Here is a 13,097-nt window from a genome sequence, read left to right as displayed (position 1 = left end):
CAGTTAAGAGCGCGCACAAAACCTACAAGTGGCTTGTAAGAGTGAAACGAAGACAGCACCACACGTTACGCTCTCTTAACTGGCGCTTGTGCGACTCTCTAGCAGCGCTGTGTGGGCGTCCTGTAGTTTTCCCGTTTGTAAAAGCCATTTTTCATTCATGCGAATTTACTTTAAATTAATTTTTTTGTGGGGTCATAAATCATTTTTGGCTCTGGACCTACGCAGCGAGAGCGTGTGCATGTGCGTGTGTGTGTGTAGATGTGCGAGAGCATAAGCATGTGTGCGTGCGTATGGGTGCTTGTGCATGAATGAACGTGCGTGAAATTTGAAATAATTTGAGTTAGTTGCGTTCGCATTGAAGGATTTGGGTCAAGTGAGCTGTGGACTATGATTGGCTCTGTAAATGTTAAGATATTGAGTGGTATCGATAACAAATCTTTACTTAAGTAGCTGTTTTTTTTTTTAATTAATCAGCTTTCAAGTAATAACAATTGCTTGAGAATTGTGTGGAGTTTGGGATACTTTGGAAGAAGTGGAAATAGGAAAATAGAGTTTAATTGTTTTGCTTAGAAAACTTTAACTGGAAGCTGGAAGTAAGTGACTTAGATAATTGAAAAATTCTTTCGATTGTAAACTAGGCTATAGTTTAATAAAATTTAAATATTACAAAACATATTTGAATAATTTTTTCTTATTGTTGGTACTAATAAGATGAAATAAAATGAAATTATTATAAGTAGGAATATTTTAATATAGCTAACAATTAAATTACATTCCTTCTTGTTCAAATCTTTAAAAATTTAATAATTTACAACAGAAGCAAACCAGTTTTAAAAAAATATCAATTTTAAATCCGCTTGCACTCAGCTGCCAACTCAATATTCAATTGAGTGAGCCGCTAACCAAAGCTCTTATCTCATACCCTATATGGCGCTCACACACACATACAGAGCATTGCGAAACTACCTCAAGTAAAGCTCAATGGCGCGCGCGCTCTTTCGCAGCCTCTTGCAAGTTCTTTTTTTGAGGTCCTGCCTAAGCCAACATGCGAACTAGTCGTCGAGTCGGAGTCGGATTAGGTTAAGTTGGGTCTCTCTTTGGGCACTTCCAGCCAGTCGCTCGCAGCTGGCTTCCAGGCACGAGCGTGTACGAGCGCATTCCCAGTCACGTTTTAGCATCCCCACGCTGTTTGGGGCATCCAATCGGTCTGCTGCAAGAGATGTTCGCTCGTGTGCGAGCGAGCTTAACGAAGCTCTCCGATTCGCCTGCTGCTGCTGCTGCTGCTGCAGTAGTCACTTCCAGCGTCGCCTGGCTGGCAATTGCGGCCTGGCAGCGCATTCAGTTGGTGTTCCGGTTTCGGGTTGTGCTGTTAGTTGCCTTTTCCTGCACAGCCAAAGCAGAGCTAAGCGGAGACGCGTCGCGGTCGTGCCTGTGTCTTTGTCTGTGTTTGTGACTTGGACTGTGACTGTGTATGGAAGCGCGTGCGTGCGTGTGTGTATGTGTGTGTTTGTTGTCTGTCGTCGCTTAGCACTGCGCGCGCGTTTTGTCAGTGTATGTGTGCTTGTTTGTATGTGTGTGCGCGTGTGCCCGTGATTCTCTGTGCTTCTCTGTGCATATGTGTGTGTGTGCGTGTGCGTGTTAAAACAGTGTGACCATATATATATATATATACATATATATATATATATATATTAATGTATGTGCGTGCCTGCGTTTATTGTGCACCAATATACATACACTAATACATAAGTCCACATACATGGCAACTTTTAAGCGCCCAGCAGGATGCTCAAGCAGCAGCAGCAGCAGCTAAGAAACAAAAAATGAGAAGAAAACAATACTAGCAGGTAAATCGGCGATGCCAAGTCAACTAGTCAGGGAGATATAGCCACATTTATGTATATATATATATATATATATATGTGTCTATATATATTTATATTTATAAATATTTATATATGTGTATATCGAAGTGCGTGTGCGTGGAACTGAACATTTTTGCCTTGCGCTTTCCAACAGGAGGAAATTGATATTCTTATTTCTTGTGCTTTTTTGCAAAAAACATATAACGGCACGAGGCTCGCTCTCTGCACTGTGTGTGCGTGTGTGTGTGTGTGTTTGTGAAAATTCCATCATCATCATCATCGGGACTCGCGCTGGCAACATTGTTGTACACATATTTCTTCTTCTTACACATCAGCGTCCTTCTGCCTGCCATCGCACGCGCTGTTTCCTGCCCAGCTCTATCTCAACATCTATGTATTTTATTTACTGGTTGATTTGCCTCTTCATCTGCGACTGCTTATTCTTCTTCTTTTTCTATATTTTTTTATTGCTGCGGAAAAGCGAAATGCGAAAAACGAATTGCAAATGGCAGGCAAATTTCTAATTGACCATCAAATAAATATTTCAAATTGCAGCAACAGCAAAAGCAACAGCAGCAGCAGCCAAAAAGTATCTTTCAGATACATGTCAAGTGCAAGGCTGTGTGGGTGTGTGTGTCTGTGTGGCTGTGTGTATAACAGGTGCCAAAAAATATATAAATGGAAATGGCAAGCTTTTATGCTCGCATTGTGCCAGTATCTTTTGCTGCTTCTTCTTCCTTTTTGTTGTGGGGCCATAAAATAAAATCATAAGAAATTGTTTTGACATTGTCAACAAGTGAACAACTTGTGAAAATGGCTTATGAATAGTGTGAATATTTGTGTGAAAAATGAATGTCTGTAGCGTATCAAATTCTCTCCCTCTAATTCGCAAGCAGTTTTAGCATGTTTTGACTTAAAAGCTTCGCCATGCCATGATCATTGCTGAAAGCTTCAGTTGAGGTCTTGAAGTTGTTTAAAGTAATTTAATGGAACATTTTATTAAAATCTTCCGCTGATAATTTTATTGTAGTTAAGATATATGTTTTAAATTTATCTTCCATCTTAAGGGCATATTAAATATCTAATGTTCTATCTGCTTAACTTATTTAATTTTAGCAAAAAATGCAACAACAGCACACAATGGATGTTAGAACTAATTGAAAAGAACACCATAAAATAAATCAGCGCAAATAGAAAATACTGTTTTAATAGTTATGTCAAGCAATATTTTAATGTTTGAGTGAGAAGCACAGAAACAAATAATAATACCAAAAAGTGTTTGTGCTTGTGGAAAATAAGAAAATTAAGAGAGAACCAATCCCAAAAAACCATGAATTGGAAAAGTGCGTGAAAAGCAAAAACAACTGAAAACCAAACGAAATTCAATCTCTTATTGAAGCAATTGCAAAAGGTTTAAAAATAAAAAACAGCACAAACTATAAACATAAATTACAAAAAATGTTTAAGGCAACCAAAAGAAAATTTTGAAATTTATTGTAAATATTGAGAAGCTATAAAAGTTCTTTACATCTTCAACTTATACAAACAAATACCAAAAGTAAATTACAACAAAAAAAAAACCGAACAAAATACGGCCACATTTTTCGCTGAATGATTTTTAATATTAATTATAATACCCAACATAAATTTAAATCCAACATTTTCTATTATATAGAAAAAAAGTATTATAATTATATACAGAATATAAAAAACAGGAATCTCATATAAAATAGTTCATAAAAACTTAATAAGCAACCGAAACACGCACAAGATTGAACGAGAACGTTTATGATTTTACATCTAAGAAGCATATATATAAAAAATATTCAATAAATTGGCTGCATTAATGATTGACGTATTGAATGTAGTTAATATGGCAACAGTTTTCCATGCAAATTTATTCATAATTCAAACATAAACAAGACAGCAAATTTTCAATCATTGACATTCGTGACGTAACATATGCATATTCAATAATCGCAACTAATTAAAACTAATAATATAATAATAAAAACAAATACGAATAATAATAATAAGAGATTTAATAATCACATTGTGCTACAACTAATTGTACTCCACAAGTAAATTCATTAAATCAACTAAAAACCCGCATGAATACATCAACATTCATGTTCATCGTAATTACATCTTATTAAAAATATATATGGCAAATGAAAATGCTCAAAATTTGATAAAATATTTAAAATATAATAATAACAAACAATAAATGGAATATTTATAGTATTCAGCTAGTTCAACTAAATCTTTATATATATACACGACGACAACCAACAAATTGGAAAGCGACAACATTTGACTTACGAAATACAGAGAGTAAAAAGGTGAGTTTTTGAAATAATTATAAGTTTAAAACGGATTTTAACAAGATGGGTCTCATCTATTGTGCAAATAGAACGGAAAGTTAGACATATATCTTTACATGTGCTTCCTATTTAAATATTCTTAAAATTAAGCAGTTTGGAAGGCGAATTGAGCATTGAATATAAAATAAAAGGTTCAGTATTTAAGGTTAAATATTAAATATTAAAAGTTAAAAACTTATGCTATTTAATCTTTCTTTAATATTGTAAAGTAAAGTATGTCAAAAAAATCATAATCCAAGCATCAAAACATTTTTGATATTTGCCTTTTTCTGCCATTGGGTTCTGAAATTATTTTTAACATATCCAATTTTAAACAAAAATAGTGAAACAAAACATTGAAACGTAAAATTATGGTTTTATTTTAAATTTTTCGTAGACTCCATCAATTTTTGCTAACCAAAAAAACAAGGTATTTAAGTTCAGAAAGAATTGTAAGAACTTATTTACTTTTATCAACTTGGTTAAATATCGTAAAATAATTAAAATAGCAGCACGGAAAACAATACAATCGCAATCGCAGTGCTGTTAATAGAATTCAAAGCAGACGCGCAAGAACGTGTGGGTGTATGTATACAGAAATTCTTGGAGTTTGCGCCTGCTGCTGACAAGTGTGCTGGCAAAACAATTGGGTTTTTTTTTTTGATTTATAGCCTTGTGGTGGTAGCGGGGAGGTGGCGATAGCTATAAAATGAAAGATCCTTGATGGATATATAAACTATTCTAGAAGCTACATATCATGTTTAATGGCTTTAGCTCTTATTACTTACCCAATTTGCTCAAACAACAGAATTCTAATATCGATTTTTATCGATTACATGGAAACGCAACAAATTATCGAATATCGGAAACAAACTCGATCTGCGCAGGCACTAGGAGGACCTACAGCTAAAATTTCAAGTCTCAAGCTTTCATAGGTTCTGATATTCTTCCGTTCATACGGACGGAAAGACAGACGGGAATGTCTAGATCGACTCTGCGGTTGATGCTGATCAGGAATATTTATACTTTATGGGGTCGGATATACTTCCTTCTGCCTGTTACGTACATTTGCACAAATACATTATACCCTTTTTATCCATTTTAAACGGTAAATTGCTAAAAAATTAATTATTAGGCAAATATAACAGAATGTTTTATCTTTATGCGTTTAAAATGGGTTTCAAAGGAAGAAATGGGAGTTATGGATGGTAAATAAAACAGAGGGTATATAATCAAGAGTCTACCATATCCCTAATCTAAGCAGAATTTTGAACAAATTTTAAAAATTAAAATCAAAATTAAAATTGAAATATCTTTAGTTCTCATTCAATTCTATTCAAATATATAAAGAAAGAGACCACAAATTAAATACCCTATGAGGCATATCTAAAAATAAATGTTTAATTGAAAACTGGAAAGCTGGAAACTTAAACCCTGCAGAAATTCGAAATTTTTCACAACATTAAAGGCTGAAATTTTAAAATTGCAGAAATTATAAATTTTCAGAATCCTGAAATTATTTTAGGAAAATCGCTTCAATCTTTAATTTAAATAATATTATTTTCTTCGCATTTTAAACATATTTGAAATAAAAATAAAAATGATTATTCTATTTATTTTTGTTATTAATTTTATACATATTATTATTATTATTATTATTTTTATTATTATTATTATTATTATTATTATTATTATTATTATTATTATTATTATTATTATTATTATAATTATTATAATTATTATTATTATTAGTATTATTATCATTATCATAATTTTGATTATTATTTTAGGTTATATTATAATTATTAATAAAAATTGTTTTCCTTTTTATTATCGTTATTGTTATTGCTTAATAAATAATTTTAATACATAATTTATTTTATCAATTATATATATATTTTTTATTTTCAAATCATTATTAAATAACTACCTCTTAAAAATTTTCCACTAAAATCACAATTTAAACTTGATGTTATTTAAAAGAGAGGGAATCGTTTTGTAAGCAAAATCATAACTGCAGGCACATCATTTTCCCAGTTGCCGCAAAACCGCCCATTCCAGCCGCCTGCTTCGTATTGCCCCCGGGTGCAGTGTGTCCCCAAGTAGCCACAGCTCGATTTTGGGGGTTTTGTTGTTGTTGGTTGAGTTTGGGTTTTGGTTCTTGGGCGAGCATTTAAAAAATGTTTCATTGACCTTTGACGACCAAGCACACACACTCACGCACATACACAGACAGCTGTCAGGTGGGTGGGTGTGGTTGGGATGTGGTGGGGGCAATGCCCAAAAGCAAACAGCAGCCACCGCAACTCTGACGACAATAAAAAGCAGCAGAGCAATTGCCAAATAAATAACTTGACGCTCGCTCAGCGCGTTTATTTGCTTTTGTGCTGTGGCCTGGGCTTGATTTTCATTTTCATTTTGCCAACACAGACACACAGACACACGCGCCTCCACACGCACACCTACACAAATACAGAGCTCAGGCTCTAGACTGTTGCATATTAAAAGTGCCTCAGCTTCCTGTTTTCCTCCATTCTATTTTATTCTTTTTGCAGCCGCTGCTCATTTGGCTCTGTCTAAAAATCTGAATCTACATCCTCCTGAATCCTCCTTGATTTTTTTTTTGGTTTTTTCATTAATAATATGACACAATTCCTTCAGCATTGTCCTGGCCAGATGCGCCTGAGAGCACTTTTGGCTTTGACGCCTCCTTATGCTCATTATGCTCATTTGAGGCTTTGTCTTCTAGCGCCCCTCTGCAATCGCTTGCGCCCACTGCCAGGCAACGTTTTTCTGCTCTTTCTTTCATCATTCATTCATGCAGCAGCACTCACACACTCACACGTACACCCACGCTTACACACTCGCACACACGTTGAGTTACATCTGCAAATCCAAATGCAAACACAGCAGCAACGAAAAAGACCAACAAAGCAAGAGTGCAACAGCCACGTGTGTGTGTGTGGGTGTGTGTGTGTATGCGTGTGTGGGTGTGTGTGCCTGTGAATCTCAATTACACTTAAATAATTAAAGTCCGTTCGTTTTTGCTTGCAGTGCGTGCAACTTCAGCTTACAAAATGACCTTATACGTTAATTAAGATCAAAACGATTTAACGATGCTAACTTAGAAAACGTATTTCCAATTTGTATATTTTTGTATTGTTATGCAATTGAAAACTTGAAAAACGTGGTCCTTTTAAGTTTGTTAGATGCTTTGATTTGAATTGCCGTAGTCGGGAGTACCCCGCTCATGATACACACATTAAAAATATTTTTGCAACACAAGAAGGTACATACCTAATTTTTTGCCAAATATATAATCTAAATCTTACCAATTGAGTGGATGTACAGATTAAAATAAATGTAATTGCAGAAAATTATCAAATACCCCATCTATGCAAAGGACAACAACTGAGTTTATCAACCTAGCAACTTTTGCCAACGTGGCAAAGAGTATTCATGCATTCGTCCTTAGGTTTTTTTTTTTTTTTGGTTAACTTTCATTTGTTAACTGTTGTTGTTGTTGTTGTTGGGCGAAGTCCTTAATTATGTGCCAGAGCCCATGACTGACTGCCACAGTGGCACACTGGCTGAAAGGACACACACGCGGGCACAACTGATAGGCTCGACGGCGGCGGCGACTGCGACTCGCGACTTGCTCGTTGTCCTTCTCCTTGTTGCTGTCCTGCTGTGTCAAGTTGGGCGAGCCTGAGAGAGGGAGATAGAGACTCGAGACTCAAGTCCTTGTTGCGCTTGTGTTTATCGCTCGTGTTTGGCCGTTCTTGATGAGTGTTGTCGCCTCTTCATTGTTGTTGTTGTTGTTGTTGTTGTTATTGTTGTTGTTGCTGGTCGTTTTTGAAGAGGGCCGTTGTAGAGGGTGTCATGTCCATTTAGTTGTTGTTGTTGCTGCTGCTGTTGCTGCTATTTTTCCTGGCACTTTGAGGCGACGCCGCCTGCTTACTGCTTATTTATGTATGAAGGACCTTAAACTTTAGCTGCAAATGCAAATGGCCGCGCACAGCACACACACATACGCACAAAAACCAGATGATGAATTAGGCACAGCAATGAAAAACAACATTGAATAGTTTGTTTAAATCAAAGAGCAAATACCCTAGCAGGCATATCTACAAATACATTTTATCTAAAAATTTGTATTTGCTGAAAACTTTAATTCGAATTTTCCAATAGATTACTTGCTGGAATATTATAACTTGCAGAAAATAGAAATTATACTTGAGATGTTTTCTTTATTTTCTATTTTCAATATATTTAAGATTTTAAAAAAATTAACATTTTTATAAAGACTGTTATTATATTTTTATATATAAAATAAAATATATATTTTTATTATTACTATGTTTTTTTTTATAATAATTAGTTTTATTAATATAATTGGTTGGTTATTAATATTATTATCATTTATATATATTATAATTTGCATTATTATATGTGTTATTATTTTGATAAATTTTATTATTATTATCAATATATATATTGTTATTATTATTATTTTCTATTTATTCAATTTTAACAGAGCTTTTCAACATGAGTTTTTTCATTAATATTTTATTTTTATTTTTCTTTATTAAATTTATTAATTAATATTAAAACTCTCTCTCTCTCTCTAAATGAAAGACAACTGTATTCACCTTTTGCTTCAATCATTATTGACCTGATTTTCAAGCTATTTAAATCATTCCGCGTTCTTTACAATATTAAAGAAAAATGTGTGTTCAATAACACTTTTAGCTAACTAGGGCTAGAAAAATAAGGCTTTAAACAAAATTGATTTTTGTATAAAATTTGGATTTTCCCCTTGTCGTTTCTATATGTTCTGATACTCTCAGCTTGGGCATATGTTAAGATAATATGTACTGTCTTTAAAAAGATAAATACGGAACTGGGCAACATTTCATCAATAAACTAAGAGATTAGCTTGTAAAGAATTAGATTAAATTGGCTTGGACAAATAGCTATGACCATATCGCCCGATACGGTTGTCACAAACAGCTGTACAAGTTTCTTATACCCAATTGAACTCGCTTTAATTAGTTACAGGGTATAATAAAAAGTGGCAACAAAATGGCGTAGCTGCTTTTTAATCACAGACGGCGACGCAGCTTTTCCTGCCTGCCAGTTGCACAGTTTCTCACGTGTGCCAGCATCCTTATTGTCCTTGTTGTTGCCTCTGCTGCTGCTTAGAAACAATGCGGACATTTTTGTAGCTTGGCTGCGTTTTCATAACCTTCGCTACATGAAAATGAGAAGAGAAAAACAAAAATGTAAGAAAATTTAAGGTTAAAAAATATCGTTTTATTATTGTTGTGCCACTTAATTTGAAACTAGGCCAACGCAAAGGTTGTGCCCCCAGCTAAAATGAGAAAAGGTCACAGTTACACATATCTAACTCAAAGCGGTTGGACATTTTGAAAAGCTTTTATCTATCTAGGGGCTAAGAAATGACGTGGCCTTAGGCGAGAGCGAAAAATATGGTGGAGCTTATCTATTTATATTTATATAAGGTATGCCTAGTAAAAAATACTTTTTAATTATCTTTATTCATAAATATACTAACTACAACATTTACGTTTGATATATCCACAGGCTCTAAGTTTTCTCGAATTCTCTTTAATGCACGCCTTTCGATTATGTTTTGGGAAAGCCCAAATACGCTGGTGTTATTTCGCCTTACTCTGATCAGTTTTGATTCTTCAAATTGTGTACATCAGTTTCCATTAAATATATATATTTATGCATATACATATATATATTTATAAAGAGTATATATATATATCTTTCAACTACATTTACTACATAAAGCGGGAAAGATTTTTGGCAATCGCACTATAAAAATATTTTAGATGTACATATTTAAATTCGATTGAGTTATATTTCAATCAACTAATTTCCGCCCATTTAACAAAATCCTATTCTTTGTTGTATAATCTGCAATGAAAATCCAATGTTTTTTCTTCTTGTTTCCCAAAATTTGTATACACATACATTAATTGAGATACCTAATAAAAAGTTGAAGTATTAAAATATAAATTTAGCCATTCATTTTGATTTTAAATTTGCGCACTTAAGACCAATTAGTCATAGTTGCAGGCAGTCAAAGAGAATCAACACGATATGTATAAGCCTTTAAAGGTGTACAAATGTTTGAATTTAATAAAAATATATTTTATATTTCAATTAGAGTTTCATTTCGGGCTGAATAAAATCTAAATAAAAGTCAATATTAAAAGATTTGTACTAATTTAGAAAAACTTCCTCGGCAAGCCTAAATTTATTCATAATTTTATTAAAAAAATATATATAAAATCAAACTTGGCTCTTGTTAGTATAGAATACCCATTTTTTCATAGCATACTTTTGGGAATAGTTTGTAATTCTCTAAGGTATTTTTCTAGTATTTGGTATTTTTAACCAGCTTTTGATGCTGGTTTTATTTATTATTATTCCATTTTTTATAGCTTTATCTTTATTATTAATTTATATTTTTACTATATCTACTTATCTTACACTTTTTACTGATTAACGGAGAGTCGAACTCTAATTCATAATTAAAACGATTGTCTAATCATTTGGGATTTGCCCACAATGTGTTCACACTAAGTTGGCCAAGACCGTGCGTTGGCTCAACACTTTGCTAGTTAAACTGTCTGTTCACATAGAGAACACCCCAAGCCCTGGCTTCTATTTCCTCTGTCTTCCCTAGATGGTTACGTGCCTGTGCATTGAGCAGCAGATGTCACATGGGGTTGCTGAAAGTTTTTGCCACGCGCAACTTGGATAATTTAAGAGTAAAGCAGGGTTAGTGGGATGATGGCGGGTGGGAGGGGGAGAGGGGGGCTATGGCTCAGTGTGTTGGTGTGTGTAAAGGATGTACCCTGCGTTCTACGTGAGATAATGCAAATTTATGGCTGGCAATTAGCGGGTCGCGAATCGTAACCAAAGCCAAGGCAATAACTCAAGCGTGCGAACTTCGACTAGGCCCAAAGTTTTGGCCTAATTGCAGTTGCCAAAATCTCTCTCTAGCCTGTGCATTCAACGGCTAAGCCAGAATTCAGTTAGCGAGTGCTCCGAACATTAATTAACACAGGCGACGCGTCGCATATGTCTGTGCTGCAGATGAGGATACAAATGGAGTTACGAATGCAGCTGTAGATACAGATACAAGTGCAGAAAAGAAGTTAAAACAACAACTAGTGGCAATCGGCCACCAAAAATGTATCTAACTATTTCACCTATTATGGGCAACATGTATCTGAATCTATATCTGTACATGCATCTGTATCTTCATCTGTATCTATATCTGCAGCTATATCCTTAGAAAAAAATCACCACCTGTCTAGTAATTTGGGAATTATATATTTTATACTATTGGCCTTTAAGGTAATTTTAAAAATGCTCTTTACAAAAGAATGGAACTGAATTTTCATAAAGCTTTAAACTGATTTACGTACAACATTTTCTTGGGTGCTTCTTTGAGTGTATCTATAACTAGTATATGTATCTGTATATGTTCGCTACAGGCGAAGCGCAAGGCATCAGTTGCAATCTGCCTTCAATTCAATTATTTTAGATTAGAATGTGACTGTGTCACAAACACACAAGCACACACACGCACACACTTTTGTTTCTCTATGTCAGCTGTCATTCAACCGTTCATATGTTCATTTTGTTTGGCTCGCCGGAGCGACAGGCACGATTGGAAGACAGAACGCAGGATACGTGCCCCGTGACGCCTGGTTCTGCATTGACAGTTCTGTTGTTGTGCTCTGTCCATCAGCTGTGTGTGGGACTGTGTGGGCTGTAAATGTGCTTAACGGAAAAAAGTGTGAGCAAAGAAACCCTATGGCACTGTCACAACAGATCTGACAATAACGCTCCGCGTGACGTCAGAAGTACATATTGGATTTTGGTTTTCTCTGTTCGAGAAATATTTTTAGCAAACATATTTTTTGCGAATATTTTTAACAACGATTAGAACATAACTAGCTTGCATGTATGTATATAAAAGTTTGTTTTTTTAGCTGGTTGAGGTCTGGGCCTTGGTGTTTCCTTTTTATACATTTTATGTTCTTTTATTTCATTTGTTGGTGTTTAATTTTTCTGCTTTGCTTTTCTCATGGAACCAACTGCTGACAAATCATAATTTAAAAGCATGTTAATTATGGCCATTATTTACATTTATTTCTATGACACCCTCACAGTGCTGAAAAAACAAATCTACCTCTAGTAGGTAGGGACTGTATATGGAATATATTTTCCAAGCAGGTAAAGGCTACCGCTACAGGTAGACGGAATTACTGTCGACAGGGACACGTGCATTTTTTTGTAAGCATTCTAGTTTGAACAGGTTTCTCATGCCGAAACCCTGCGATATGCCTTGGCTAAACTTTTGTTGTTATTATTATTATTTCTGATAACACTAGAATTATCGTGGCAAATCCGTAAGCTGAAAACCTTCGCTATAAATAAGCAATAACAAATCCGCAAAGGCATTTAGTTCCGCTCTGGCGCCTCTTTGTGAGTCATAAGGCAACGCTTCGTGAAAATCACAAATGTATCTTTTACTTGGTGCAGATGCAGCTATTTTCCAGCTTATCAGCATCTTATATGCGGGTGTGACTTAAGCGACTTATTCAGCGGGTATTATGATAAAGTCAGGCATCCAACCCAACCACCCAACCAGTCGACAGCCATCAGCAACCAGCATTTGTATTGTCTGCTGCTACAGCCAGCAACAGCTGAGTGACCTTTGACAGCATCTCGGATAACACTATACAACATGCGTTTTGAGACTGAGTACGTGCAAGCAATAAAAAATGGAAGAATAAAATAAATAAGTCAAAATAAA

At 34.7% G+C, this 13,097-nt stretch overlaps 1 protein-coding gene across 1 annotated transcript in view; it reads left to right on the top strand.

Moving 5' to 3' along the window:
• The first annotated feature begins 1,334 nt into the window (after positions 1–1,334).
• nAChRalpha5 (nicotinic Acetylcholine Receptor alpha5) overlaps positions 1,335–13,097 on the top strand; it is an 89,037-nt gene continuing 77,274 nt past the window's right edge. Inside the window, exons 1-2 of the mRNA XM_002057474.4 lie at positions 1,335–1,847; positions 2,982–4,207. The gene's annotated coding sequence lies outside the window, so the exon portion shown is untranslated. The remainder of the gene's footprint in view (positions 1,848–2,981; positions 4,208–13,097) is intronic.

Source organism: Drosophila virilis, chromosome 4, assembly GCF_030788295.1.
Source record: "Drosophila virilis strain 15010-1051.87 chromosome 4, Dvir_AGI_RSII-ME, whole genome shotgun sequence".
Classification (NCBI taxonomy): Eukaryota; Metazoa; Arthropoda; class Insecta; order Diptera; family Drosophilidae; genus Drosophila; species Drosophila virilis.
This window is presented reverse-complemented; position numbering and strand designations above follow the sequence as displayed.